Here is a 14,999-nt window from a genome sequence, read left to right as displayed (position 1 = left end):
AGGTTAGCTGCTCCACTCCCTGTAGAATATTTCCATTTGCTTGTTTTCCTCTCTTGCCCACTCTGGATACTTTCGGATAAACAAATGTGTATGTTACATCATTAACCATCTCTGACCATCTGGGACTCATTTGGCTAATTCGTCAGTCCCGCCCAGATCCCAGCCAGCCAGCTAGCATGGGGAGTGATGCTGGCTGGTTCTCCTGCATAACCTTAGCAGGAAATGACCATCCCATGACAAATGACTCTGTCCCATGTCTCAAAGGCATTTTCCAAACTCTCAGGCTTCCCTCTCCGAGCACTCTTCCCTCTAATTTAGAGTTCCTGGGACCCTTTGTGAAGAAACTTCTGAAACTCACTAGTGTTGCTATGCTAATGTTTCCCTTGTGAGGTGTTCTGGGAAAGGGCTATGCCTTCCTTCATCTTCAGGACCAGAAATCCAGCTTTGCTGGAAGTGAACAGCCAGAGGTGAGCACCTGGCTAGGGAACTGTGGAACTGGACATTTGAAGTGGCTCTAAGTTTATCCCAGCATGCTCCTCGTTTCTATCCTCCTCTCTCAGGCAAGAGAAACAATCCTTGGAGATTCCAAGTAAGAATGGAGATCACAGCTCCTTTGCTACCTAGCAGAGAGCTCAGGCAATGTACCTCCCCAGATGGAACAGCCCTGGACCATCCTCCCATCTGCCAAGCAGAGGAGGTTTTCTGGGGACAAATGAGAGAACTCCAAGACAGCAGCAGACAACAGATCTGGAAATCTTAACCCCTGATTGCACCCATCAAAGCCTCCCCGACCTCACGCTGCTCCCGAAGTTAGCAAGGTCCTAAGCAGTGCAGTGAAAATAATATAACTGTTGAAACAAGCAGAACTCAAAATTCCCCCAGCAAATGATTCTTATTTCCCTGACCTTGATGCCAAAGTCTGCTCCCTCCCTTCTTATTTGCATTTCTGCTTATTAGCGGACAGTTTTTACCCATCAACATAAGGGTGTATTTTTAATAATTTGTGCTTATGTAAATGCCATAGGTACGCTTTCAGGTGTCTTGAACCAAGTTGTGTTTAAGTTCATATTTCCTTTGGCTTTCTAGTCCTCTGCCCCCTGCTGCCAACAGCACACACACACACACACACACACAGACACACACACAGAGACATACACACACACACAGACATACACGCACACACACAGACATACACACACAGACACACACACACACAGACATACACACACACACAGACATACACACACACAGACACACACACACAGACATACACACACACAGACATACACGCACACACAGACACACACACACAGACATACACACACAGACATACACACACACAGACACACACACACACACAGACATACACACACACATAGACACACACAGACACACACACACAGACATACACACACACAGACATACACGCACACACAGACATACACACACACAGACATACACACACACACACAGACATGACACACACAGACACACACACACAGACATACACACACACAGACATACACGCACACACAGACATACACACACACACACAGAGACATACACACACACACAGACATACACGCACACACAGACATACACACACAGACATACACACACACACAGAGAGACATACACACACAGACATACACACACACAGAGACATACACACACAGACATACACACACACACAGACATACACACACACACATACACACACACACAGACATACACACACACACAGACATACACACACAGACATACACACACACACAGACATACACACACACAGACATACACACACACACAGAGAGACATACACGCACACACAGACATACACGCACACACAGACATACACACACAGACATACACACACACAGACATACACACACACACAGACATGACACACACACAGACACACACATACACAGACATACACACACACAGACATACACGCACACACAGACATACACACACACAGACACACACACAGACATACACACACACACAGACATACACGCACACACAGACATACACACACACAGACATACACACACACACAGACACACACACACACAGACACACACACACACAGACATACACGCACACACAGACATACACGCACACACAGACATACACACACACAGACATACACACACACACAGACATACACACAGACATACACACACACAGACATACACACACAGACATACACACACACACAGACACACACACACAGACATACACACACACACAGAGACATACACACACACACAGACATAAACACACACACAGACACACACACAGACACACACACAGACATACACACACACACACAGACACACACACACACACACCCCTCCTCTCACAAGGTATAGGCAGGGCCAGGGATGAGGCGTTCTTATTCTTTGTCTCTTCTTTTGTTGTTACAAGCCTTTTAAAGGCAAAGCAAGAATTTTCCCTCTTCCTCCTCCCTCTGCCGTTTGAGTTTTGCATCCACACCACTGCTGGCAGCTCTGCTTTTTAAAAGGCGGCTCTGCCCTCTAGCAGAGCGATACCCCCAGGGGACAGTCAACTACTTCTTCCAGCCCCTCCCAACTTCACATGGCGCAGCCACTTAACCTCTGAGAGGGAACGAAGCCGCCGGTACAGAGCACAGAAGAGGCAGAGACCCCCTCCAGCCCCTCAGGCACCTCCTCGCTCTGGGGGGGCAGCGCCAAACCTTCTCTTCACCCAGGTTCTGCCCTCTTCTCTGGTCCCCTTCTCAGGTTTCATTAGGCTATGAACTAAGTATTAAAATCATCTGCACTATAGTCTAGAGGGGCCCAGTAAGACTAACAATTGTTAATAATAAATGATAAAAATCAAGACAAATGGTTCATTTGTGGAGCATTATAGTTTACAAAAAACTATAATGCTATAAAGCATTATAGTTTATAGGTTTTACAAAAAAACTGTAATAAATGCTATGACACTGTACTCTTACCCCATGCTTTTTCTAGTAGATGTTATTATTAATTCCATGTTATAAATAAGGAAATGGAAGCCAGATGGAAAAAAAAAATAGTTACTTGCTCGAGGTTCACAGCAGGTAGGCATTATGGGAATTCAAACAATAACAGCAGAGCCTTACATAGCACGTATGTGCCGGGCACTGTGCTAAGCATTTGATGTCCTTCAGTCCTGCAACAACCCTATTTTTTTTTTTTTTAAATAAATGTATTTATTTATTTATTTATTTTTGGCTGCGTTGGGTCTTCGTTGCTGTGCGCGGGCTTTCTCTAGTTGCGGTGAGCGGGGGCTACTCTTTGTTGCAGTGCATGGGCTTCTCATCACGGTGGCTTCTCTTGTTCCGGAGCACAGGCTCTAGGCACGCAGGCTTCAGTAGTTGTGGCGCGCGGGCTCAGTAGTTGTGGCACACGAGCTTAGTTGCTCCACGGCATGTGAGATCTTCCCGGACCAGGGATCGAACCTGTGTCCCCTGCATTGGCAGGCGGGTTCTTAACCACTGCGCCACCAGGGAAGTCCCAACAACCCTATTTTAATCTCATTTTACAGATGAGTAGACTGAGGCACATAGACATTAAGAAACTTACCTAAGGTCACCCAGCTAATAAGTGGCAGAGCCCAGATTCAAACCCCAGCAAGCTGCAAATGCAAAGAGGTAGAGTCAGGAGAGGGCAAAGGGTTTCTCCAAGGGGCTCACAGATTGTCATCACTTTAGGGTGTCCCCAGCTCTGCAGGATCAGAGATGAGTTTTGTTCACTCAGTCAAGGGTGGATCCATCTCAAAAAAGCATTAAAAATAAAAGCCAAAAAAATGCAAAATAAAGCAAAAAAGAATGGAACCATATCTCCAGGCAGGCTTGTGTTAATCAAACTCACAAAACTGAGGTATTGTCCTAGATGCCAAGCCACATTATAATCAGGAGATGGTTTGCTAAGCATGAAATTCAGAAAAAAAAAAAAAAAAGAGACTTGGAGAACTCAGAAGTTTAAAGATATCAGGCTGCTATGGTTTGACGGCTGGCTACACTACAAGGACAGCCTCAGTCTACAACCCCCTCTGCCCCTCCTACCCTTGGGTCCTCTCCACACTGACCTCTGCCTCCCTTGACTGTGTTTAACTGTGACTTAGGGCAGGTAGGCATTCTATTCTCCCCAGATATCCAGTTTCCAACACTCCTTTAGGGACCACTTGCCTTTGAGTTTGAGAATGCCCTGGACTTGACCTGGTGATGGGGAGAGAGGAAGGTGGGAGAGGGATGCTTCCCCCAGCTGTCATCCCACCACTCTGCCGCCATCTCGCTCAGGGCCCATGTCAGGGCCTTAGGGATATGGGTTTCACGGGAGAGACCATGAAAGAGAAAAAAGGTGATTGCAGTCATTTCCTTATATCCCACCACTGCCCCATTCCACATGCCCCCCTTGAAACTGGATATTTCTGGTTGAGAATCTTGAGAATCAGCAAACGTCTGCCAAGTGCCATGTGTCCCTGAGGGTCCAGGCACAAGATCCATTCCCCACCCCAAGGAGCTGAGTCTGGCAGGCTGGGTGGCTTAGCCGGCTGGCACAGAGGACTCAGGCCATATCTGACTGTAGCCCATGTTGACCCATGGACATCAGTGCCCAAGAAGACTTCTCAAAGGTCAGAGACCTCTCGTCTCACATGGTGGGAAGCAGGGGACCAGGTCAAATGCTTGCAGCTCTCTCAGGCTGCCAAGTTCTGGATCCTGATTCAGTCACTGATCCGAAAGGCTGTAAACTCCACAGCTCCAGGAAAGGGCCCCACCTCTGAAGGCCAGAATGGCTCTGGGCACCCAAGACAGGGATCCCTTCAAGTCCACGTCCAAAAAAGGAAGGGGTTTGTTCTGCGAAGTGCCCAGAGCAAAGATCCATGGCCCAAGCATGGCAGAGTCAGATTCAGAGAAACAAAGCTGGTACCCCTCCCTCAGCGTCTCTAAAGATCTGAGCCAAAAAAACATCCAAACTCAAAAATGCCAGGGCCCTTTTTTTTTTTTTTTTAATAAATTTATTTATTTATTTATTTATTTTTGGCTGCATTGGATCTCCGTTGCTGCGCGCGGGCTTTCTCTAGTCGCGGTCTTTGTTGCGGTGTGTGTGGGCTTCTCATTGCGGTGGCTTCTCTTGTTTCGAAGCATGGCCTCTAGGCGCGCTGGCTTCAGTAGTTGTGGCTCGCAGGCTCTAGAGCGCAGGCTCAGTAGTTGTGGTGCATGGGCTTAGTTGCTCCGTGGCATGTGGGATCTTCCCGGACCAGGGCTCGAACCCGCGTCCCCTGCATTGGCAGGCGGATTCTTAACCACTGCGCCACCAGGGAAGCCCCCAGGGCCTTTTTTTGATTTGGATTATTTTATTTATTTTTCTTGTCTGATTGTTCTGGCTGCAACTTACAGTACTGTGTTGGATGAAAGTGACACAAGTGGCAAACAAACAAACAAAAAAGGCCAGGGCCCTGACCCCTTGAGATGACAAGTTGATGCATGAAGAGAGGTTTTGGAAAGGCAGAAGTGAGGGGCCAGGTGAGCTCTGGGCTCATGCCCTCCAAGACCTTCACTCTTCCCTGCCTATGCCTGAAAAGCCAGGTCTCCCCCAGACATCATAGACACCACAAATGCATGAGAAGGCCACACAGGGTAGTCCCTGACCACCTCTTGTTCTGTCCACTTTCTTCTCATCTACACCCTGCTCTGTTCACCCCTGTCCTGTCCACCAACTATCCTGCCCACTCCCTGCCCTGTCTGCCACCTGCTCCATCCACCACTTGCCCTTTTCACTGATTTTCTTAGAGCAGGAGGCAGCTCACTAGCAATGAAAGAGAACTGGGCTCGGGGTGCTGTCCTGGCTCTGCATCAGCTGACTGACCTTCCCTGGTCATTCCATTCAAAAGCCCTTTGCAGCCTGCAGAGCAGTTGCATATAAGTTGTCACATTTGATTTCCACAGCACGGAGTGTAAGCAGCACAGACATTATTACTGCCTGTGAAAGGGGAGCCCTGTGGTCAGGGCCCCTTTGATTGCCAGTGACAAAACCAACTCAAACCATCTTAAGCCAAAAAGAGAATTCACTGGCGAGCCGGGGGATGCTGCTGACATCCGGCTAGGTTGGATCTGGGGACTCAAACGATGGCACCAGCAGCCTCACTCTCTCTGTCCCTCAACATTCTTCCCTCTGGTTCAACTTTAATTACAACCTCCTCCTGGGGTCACATGGTTGCCAGCAGCTCCAGGGTCACATCCTCACAGCTCCCTGTTTCAACTAAAGTCCTAGATCTAATGCTCATTGGGCTGAGATGCGTCACATGTCCACCCCGAAGGTGGAGTTGGTCCTGCCCATTCCCTATCAATGGAGAGTGGAAGAGAGCAATTTCCAAAGAAAATGGGGGTGATGTAAGCTGTGGACTCGTCATGCAATGACGGATGTCCCTATGGTAATCCCAGAGGAGGTTGGGTCACAGTGTCTTTTAAATGTTTTAGTGAGAAGTGATTGAAAAAGAAATGAACTGAACTTGTCACTCTCCCATCTAAATTGGGCTAGTTGTGTCCCACTCATGGTGTCACTTAAGACTGACTAATCCAACTTAGTTTCTTAGTAACCAGACTCAGGAAATGAACTGACGTCACCCTATAAAGGGATTGGTTTACTGGGGCTGTGAAGCCAGACCTCACCCTGCGGGTGGGAGTAGATTTTCCTATGGAGGAAGATGACCCAACTCTCAATTTTCAATCACCCAGGGAGGAGGCTGATTGGGGTGGGGGAAGGGGGGACGGGGGTGAGGAGGCAGGAGGTGAAGCTCAGGCTGGAATGAAGGAAAGTTCTTCCTCCTCATTTTGGGATCAGAATCAGGTTGTGTGAAGATGCCTGGATTGGACTCAGGAAGGCAGATGAGAAGTGAGACAGAAGCCTGCCAAACAAGGCAAGTGTCATGAGTGTGCAACCTGGGCCCTACATTTGGAAGGGCTCCGTGATTGTTTTAATACTCTGCTGTCACCATCTTGAGAGTATTAATTTTTGTACAAGGAACCCCATATTTTTATTTTGTGCTGAGACCCACAAATTATATAACCATTCCTGCTGTCAAATAGGAACCCCTGGAGGGTCTGAGCGCAGGTCTCTGCAGTAGTTCTGAGCTATTCTTTGGGGTGTATCTCCTTTCTTTTGGCCTCACCCCACACCTGGTTTCAAATGAGCTGTGAGGAGCCAGAGAAGGGCTATCTTATGCTCTGGGCAGAATGGCTGAGGAATGAGTTGTATTCCTCCCCAGGGCCATCACTGTGTCAGCAGCGGTGGTCACTGGCAAAGAATGGCCCAGGAGAAGAGCAGTCTGCAAGGGCCGTGGGCAGCAGGAAGCATGGCATGGAAGGCAGATCAGAACATCCAAGGGTGGATAAGCGAGGCCCCAGCCTTGGGCAGGCCCCTGGGGGTAAGTGGCTGCCACATAGGCTGGGGGAGAAGTAAACGAGACTTGTGTTTGTGATTTGAGCATGGTGTTGAGTGAACAGTCAGCTTTTATTGGTGGCTATTAGTTAATAATGGGAACCATTATTATTAATACATGTTTAATTACAAATTTGAGAAATGCAAAGCAAAGGAAAAAGTTACCTGTGATGCCACTGCTTCAAAACACCTACCTTAAATAAAAATGGAATTGCACTCTGAATATATCTATGTATATGTATGTGTGTGTATATATATATGTATGTGTGTATATATGTATATATGTGTGTATATACATATGTGATATATATGTGTGTGTGTATATATGTATGTATCTGTGTGTGTGTATATATATATATATATATAGAACAGGCATTTTGTCATCCACATCTTTTAATGACTACATGATATTCCATTGTATGTATACATGAAAATTCATTGTTAATTCTGAAATTTTGAAGCTTAACAAAAGATACAGAGACTAGCATAACAAAAAAGAAATGCCCATGTACCCACCATCCGTATTAACTAAATGCTAACATATTGCCTTTTAAAAAGCCTTAAAGGAGCTTCTACTGGGTGTGTGGCAGTAGCTCCTGAGGGACCTCTCAGAGAGAGCTGGGGTCGGCTGGAAAGACATCAGCGGGGCCTACGCTATTACACACTGGGAACCAGAAGGTTACCTTGAGATCACAAGCTAGAGGGTCTGTGGCACTTTGGTTAAACTCCATCTTGCAGAGAACTGAAAAGACCCAGAGACACATCTATGATTGTCCAAGGCCACCCAGCAAATAAACAAGAAAAAGACAGAACCCCGGGACTTCCCTGGCAGTCCAGTGGTTAAGACTCCACGCTTCCACTGTGGGAGGCACAGGTTCAATCCCTGGTCGGGGAACTAAGATCCCACATGCCATGCTGTGGGGCCACAAAAAGAAAGAAAGAAAAAGGAAGGAAGGAAGGAAGGAAGGAAAGGAAGGAAGAAAGAAAGAAAAAAACAAGGAAGGAAGGAAGAAAGAAAGAAAAAAAAGAAAGAAGGAAGGAAGGAAAGGAAGGAAGGAAGAAAGAAAGAAAAAAAGAAGGAAGGAAGGAAGGAAGAAAGAAAGAAAGAAAAAAACAAGGAAGGAAGAAAGAAAACAAGGAAGGAAGGAAGAAAGAAAGAAAGAAAGAAAAAAACAAGGAAGGAAGGAAGAAAGAAAGAAAAAAAAGAAGGAAGGAAGGAAGGAAAGGAAGGAAAGGAAGGAAGGAAGAAGGAAGGAAGGAAGGAAAGGAAGGAAGGAAGGAAGGAAGGAAGGAAAGGAAGGAAGGAAAGGAAGGAGGAAGGAAGGAAGGAAAGGAAGGAAGGAAGGAAGGGAGGGAGAGAGAGAGCGAGAGAGAGAGAGAAAGAAAGAGAGAGAGAGACAGAGACAGAGAGAGAAAGAAAGAAAGAAAGAAAGAACCCCAACCCAGGGCGTCTGACCTCAGGCCCTAAGCTCCTCCCCATTATCATGCTGGCATGTCCCACCTTGGACCACCGGGGTCCACAGGAAACAAAAGCTTGCACTGGAAGCTGCCTCAAGCCCCTTCTGTTGCTGACCTCCCAAAATTCTAGTGTGGCCCTGGCAACAATCTCAGCCTAGCCCCGGACAGACACCGAAGCACAGTCGATGCCAATGGGGGACACGAAGCAGATTCAAGACTCTGCCTCCAGAGCTGCCCAGACATCATTGGAAAGCAGGCCTGGTGCAGTGAGTCCCTGTTAATTGGGGCTCAGGAGCAACGTTATCCCCTGGGAATTTGCCTCCATCAAAACCCCACTGCGACTGTCATACAGAGTGAAGTAAGTCAGAAAGAGAACGACAAATATCATATATTAATGCTTATATGTGGAACCTAGAAAAATGGTACAGATGAACCTGTTTGCAGGGCAGAAATAGAGACACAGACGCAGAGAATAAACATGTGGACACCAAGGGGGGAAGTGGCGGGGGGGTGGGGGTGGGATGACTTGGGAAACTGGGTTTGACATGTATACACAAATATGTATAAAATAGATAACTAATAAGAACCTGCTGTATAAAAAATAAATTAAATTAAATTAAAACAAACAAACAAACAAACAAAAAACCCCACTGCTGGGACTTCCCTGGCTAGTCCAGTGGTTAAGACTCCGAGCTTCCACTGTGGGGGGCACAGGTTCGTTCCCTGGTCAAGAAACTAAGACCCCACCTGCCACACAGCACGGCCAAAAATATATATATTTTAAAAAACCCAACAACTGCAATAGATAAACAACAAGGACCTACTGTATAGCACAGTGAACTGTATTCAATATCTTGTAATAACCTATAATGGAAAAGAGTCTGAAAAAGAATATATGTGTGTATATATATATATATATAACTGAATCACACCTGAAATTAACACAACACTGTAAATCAACTATACTTCAATAAAAATTTAAAAATTAAAAAAAAATTTTTAAACCAACTGCAAGATAACAACCCCAGGAAAGAAAGCCAAGATTTACGGACACCAAGACAGCTCCAGGGAAGAAGCTCCTTCATTTTACCTCCACTTTCACATCTGTTCTCATGTCTCAGATATTTTTAGGTAAAATACTTCTCTGCTGGTTCTTCTTTCATTTGCCATCCGACAGACATCAGGGTGTTTCAGTGGGAGGACAAGGGTCTCTGGCGTTTAGTCCTTCTGCTTTTGTGGCTTATTACAAATCTTGCAAAGGCTGTGTGAACTTTTGAAATGAGTACATCGTCTGAACTTTGCAGCTCCTTCCAATGACCAGAGGGCTGGCGCTGGGCAGTGTGGCTGAGACCAAGGGTTGTGACCTGGTGCTTCTTTGTCACAGAAACCCTCACCATCCTTGATAGAGGGGAGCATTCTGCATGGGGATGCCAGAAGGAAACTCTACGTGTTTGCTCCCCCAGTGACAAACCCATCACCAGATCTTTAAAGAGCACATAGGCACAATTAAGCATTGGCTTGTAGGTTTACTGGGGGAGAAAAGTCGTATTAATACAGGAAGAGTTGCATAGATGTGTTAACTTAGTATGAATGCTGCATAATGTAGACCAGCTATCTGATGGCTTTGGTAATTAACATGAAGGCAAGGAGAACGGGCCAAGTGTTGAGATGGGCCCTTAGAGCCACCTTAGGCAAGCACATTCTTCCTTGGAAGAAAACAAGGACAAACAATGAGTGGGTGGCTTCAGTGGATTTGGTACTGTTCCATTTCTTCATTAAGGTTGTGAGCATGAGGTGTTTGCTTCCCTACCCTTTATAACATATCTGCATCCTATATAAACATATAGTATGCACCAAATATTTTATAACTTAAAATGAAACAATTAATAAACTAATAAAAAACAGGATTGGGGATATCTGGGTTTGTGGCACTGAAGATGGAAAGGGTGATAGGGAGGATGTGGGAGTCTTCAGGAACTCCCCAGGATGGAATTTTTATTCTGGAACATAGAGTAGACATCCCTCCTTTCTGCTAAGAGTGGATTTTCTACCACACAAGCATTCAGAATGTCTCTTCTCTATTTCTGACCCTTAGAAACAGAGTCTTACCCCTTCCTTAATTCTGAACCGCTCCTCAGAGTTTCCTCAGTAAAACCAGTGGGTGAGTCACCCTTCCTTGATGCTAGAACCGCACCCCTTCACGACAAGACCGTGTGAGTTTGCGATCACAGTGGATTATTTGGGGGAGAGCTTATGCTGGGCGGGGGAATCTGAGTGATTAAAGGGGCCTTTTTCCCAACTGATGTAGGGTCACGGGGCCCTCATGAGTGAAAACCTTAGAGTTCCGATGAATAAGATTACTAGAAGGCTTTAGGGGGACACTAGACCACACTAGCTGGACCTAGAGGAGAGAATCCATGTCTAGAGAACAGTGTAGACAAGCTCAGTAGCTGCCAATCCTTAGTCCATATGTGAGCACCAGCCCTTGACAAAGTATCAATAAATTTGTAGGAGATTATATACACACACAACAGAAATCCATATTGGCATAAAGTCGCCAACTGTCCTTCCTGGGAAACACTGCCTATTATTCTGACTTGGGGTGCTTAAATGTCATTTCTTTTATGAAACTATGGTCATAACAGATGGTTTAGTAGAAACTGTCTTAACCAATCCCTTTCTTTTTTTTTTTTAATACAATTGCTTTTTTTTTAAATTAATTAATTTATTTATTATTTTTGGCTGCGTTGGGTCTTCGTTTCTGTGCGAGGGCTTTCTCTAGTTGTGGCAAGCGGGGGCCACTCTTCATCGCGGTGCGCGGGCCTCTCACTGTCGCGGCCTCTCTTGTTGCGGAGCACAGGCTCCAGACGCGCAGGCTCAGTAATTGTGGCTCACGGACCTAGTTGCTCCGCGGCATGTGGGATCTTCCCAGACCAGGGCTTGAACCCGTGTCCCCTGCACCGGCAGGGAGACTCTCAACCACTGCGCCACCAGGGAAGCCCCCGATCCCTTTCTTAACCAACTTATTAGATCAACCAACACCCTTCAATCTCTTGGTGAAACATACCATCTTTATGCTTGTGGCAACGGGCAGATGCCTTTAAGGTCCCCTCGCTTGTGCTCTCATCCGTTGAGGTACGTGTTTAACAAGACTCAACTGCATTCAGGCCCAAACTTGTTTAGGCCGGTCAAACATGTTAATTATAATTATGCAATTTAATGAATTCATCCATAAACTAACCAATTAAGAGTGTAAACAGAAAGGATATTGACCAATGACAGGAAATGTAAACAAAAAGAACGGTTATTTCTACAAAAACTAAATTGAATGCTTTAGAAAAACTCAAAGCATGCCATTTTTTTAAAAAAGATCAAATTAGGAATGAGGGAGAGGACTGTAAAATATTCACAGTGAAAACATAAAAATGAGAAGAAGTTTTGCAATCAGGTTGCTTCGTAAGTATCTAGAATGTCTTGCTCCAACGTTAGGGAAACTGGAACTAGAAACTCCAGGACGAGACAGTGTGTGTGATTTGTGCAGAAAAGGCAATGAGTCCCTCTTTCAGCAGACCCATCAGCGAAAAAGAGGCTTAGAGCTACAACCAAATACTAGCAAATGACGACACATTTAGATATTTTGAGCCAAAGAAAGCATTTAGAGAAAGAATATATCTTTTGTGTGATTCCTTGATTTAACCAACTTTTCCAATGAACTGACCAATAACAATTCCAACTACATTGGGTAAGAATGCACCTACTTGATAAAATAAAAGGCTGACTACTATATCAGTCCCTCTTGATCTAAAAAATTGTTGATTATGAAACAATTTCCCTGATGTTAGCTGCCTGGCCCTTCCTGGCCCTTCCTGCTAAAGGCCATGTATTTTGAAGATTGCCAGTGCAGTATATTTTTCTCCCTCAACTGACTCTCAAAAGGTCTCTGTCCATAGAGAACAGACTTGTTTGCCAAGGGGGAGGGAGGGTGGGAGGGAGGGAGGCTCATAAAGTTAGCTCAAAAGTAAGTACTACTTTTACTTAGGGCGATGTGACAGAGAGGAATCAGAGGTGTAGCAGGGGCCACTGCTGTTAGGGGGGTCTGGGAAGGCCACCCTGGGAGGAATATTTGAGCTGAGTTGTGATAATGAAAATAAGCTTTTTGGGTTTTTTTGGCCACACCACGTGACTTGTGGGATCTTAGTTCCCCGACCAGGGATTGAACATGGGCACCCGGCAGTGAAAGTGCCAAGTCCTAACCACTGGACCACCAGGGAATTCCCTTTTCTCCTTTTCTCCCTCTCTCCCTCCCTCCCTCTCTCCCTGCCTTTCTCTCTCTTTGGCAAACCTAACTACTCACATATCCATTGGAAGACCATTCCAGAAAGAAGGGATAGCAAGTGCCAATGCCCTGAGAAGGGACCACGTATTATCTTGTTAGAAGGATGGAAGAAAGTCCAGTGTGGGCAGAGCAGGGCAAGTGAGAGGGAGAGTAGCCAGAGAGAGGGTCTTAGGGGCAGCCAGGGACCTATGGATCCTGGGGGCCTCCTGGGCTGTGGAAGAAGCCACTGGAAGGTTACAAGCAGGGAGTGATCAGGTCTGTGCTTTAAAAAGATCCCTCTGGCTGCTGGGAGGAGAATGGACTCAGGAGCAGAGAGCAAGAGGGACTCCAGGCCGGGGACTGGACTAGTTTGGTAACCATGGAGATGGCAAGCTGGGACCAGATTCAGGATTCCAGAGGGAGAGCTGCCAGGACCCTAGAATAAAGACAGCAAGTCCAGCGTCTGTATATACTCGATGACTGTCCCTGTGTGAGTAGCTGTGTACACACACACACACACACACACACACACACAAACACACTCACACACATTATCCTCCTTACACACAGTCCAGGGTGGTGGCCCAGACTCCAGACTCTGGAGCCAAAATGCCCAAGTTCAAATTCTAATTTATCCACTTGCTAGCAGTAAAATTTGGTAAGTCACTGAACCTCTCTGTACCCAGATTCTTCCTCTGTAAAATGGGGACAATAATAAAGGCGTCCTCTTAGGGTTGCAGTGAGGATTAAATTAGTTACTGTAGGTAAAGCATTTAGGGAAGAGTACCTGTTACATAGTATATTTTTTCCTATTACTGCTGTAACAAATTACCACAAATGTAATGGCTTCATTAACACAATACAAATTTATTCTCCTACAATTCTGGAGGCCAGAAGTATGAAATCAGTTTCACTGGGCTAAAGTCAAGATGTCAGCTGGGCTGGTTCCTTCTGGGGGCTCTGGGGAGGATCCGTTCCTGCCTTTTCAGCTCCTGGAGGCTGCGGTGTTCTGTGGATCCTGGCTGCATCACTCCGACTTTTGCTCCCACCATCACACTGTCTTCTCCTCTGTGACCTTCTTGCCTCCCTCCTATAAGAACCCTTGAGCTTATATTCAGGGCCCAGCTGGATAATCCAGAATAATCTCCCCATCCACAAATCCTCAACTCTGTTACATCTGCACAGTCCCTTATGCCACAGAAGGTAACATTCACAGGTTCTGAGGGTTCAGATGCCAATAACTTTTAGGACCATTATTCAGTCCACCACTCATGATAAGCAATAAATAAAAGTGAATTACTATTATTGTCGTTATCATTGTGATTGCTCCCTCAGCAGCTCCAGAGTATATCCCTAGCCCCCTCCCAAGCTGTGTGGGAGAGAAAGGGATGTGGAAAGACCCCTGTCTAACTCCCAGAAGCTCCCTGAGAATAGGCCCCGAGCCCAAACCATAGCTGGCCATGATGCTGGCTGCATCAGGCAGAGGCCTCAGTAACTGGCTGGTCCCATGAGGGGACTGAGGGGCAGGCAGAAAGCAGATGAAGCAGGAATGTACTCAGAGGCCTCGAGTGGGTCTGAGAGGCGCCCCTGGAGCACAGGCTAAGGCTTCCTGATGGTGCTGTATTCCGTGAGCTCCTCGTGGCTCCCGCTGGGAATGTGGGTGATGAGGTACCCCATGTTGCTATAGGTTGACTCTTGATCTGAGGTTTCCAAAGACAGAGCTGCATAGGTAATGTCCTCCCTAGGAAAGGGAGCCTGCAATGAAGACGTCC

General features: G+C 46.3%; 1 protein-coding gene across 1 annotated transcript in view; it reads left to right on the top strand.

The window, feature by feature from the left end:
• Positions 1-14,999, top strand: part of RAB37 (RAB37, member RAS oncogene family) — a 69,967-nt gene that overhangs the window by 6,004 nt on the left and 48,964 nt on the right. The window lies entirely within an intron of this gene.

Source organism: Eubalaena glacialis, chromosome 19 (genome assembly GCF_028564815.1).
Source record: "Eubalaena glacialis isolate mEubGla1 chromosome 19, mEubGla1.1.hap2.+ XY, whole genome shotgun sequence".
In the NCBI taxonomy this organism is placed as follows: domain Eukaryota; kingdom Metazoa; phylum Chordata; class Mammalia; order Artiodactyla; family Balaenidae; genus Eubalaena; species Eubalaena glacialis.
Note: the sequence above shows the minus strand (reverse complement) of the source record. Positions and strands in the feature narration are given on the sequence as shown.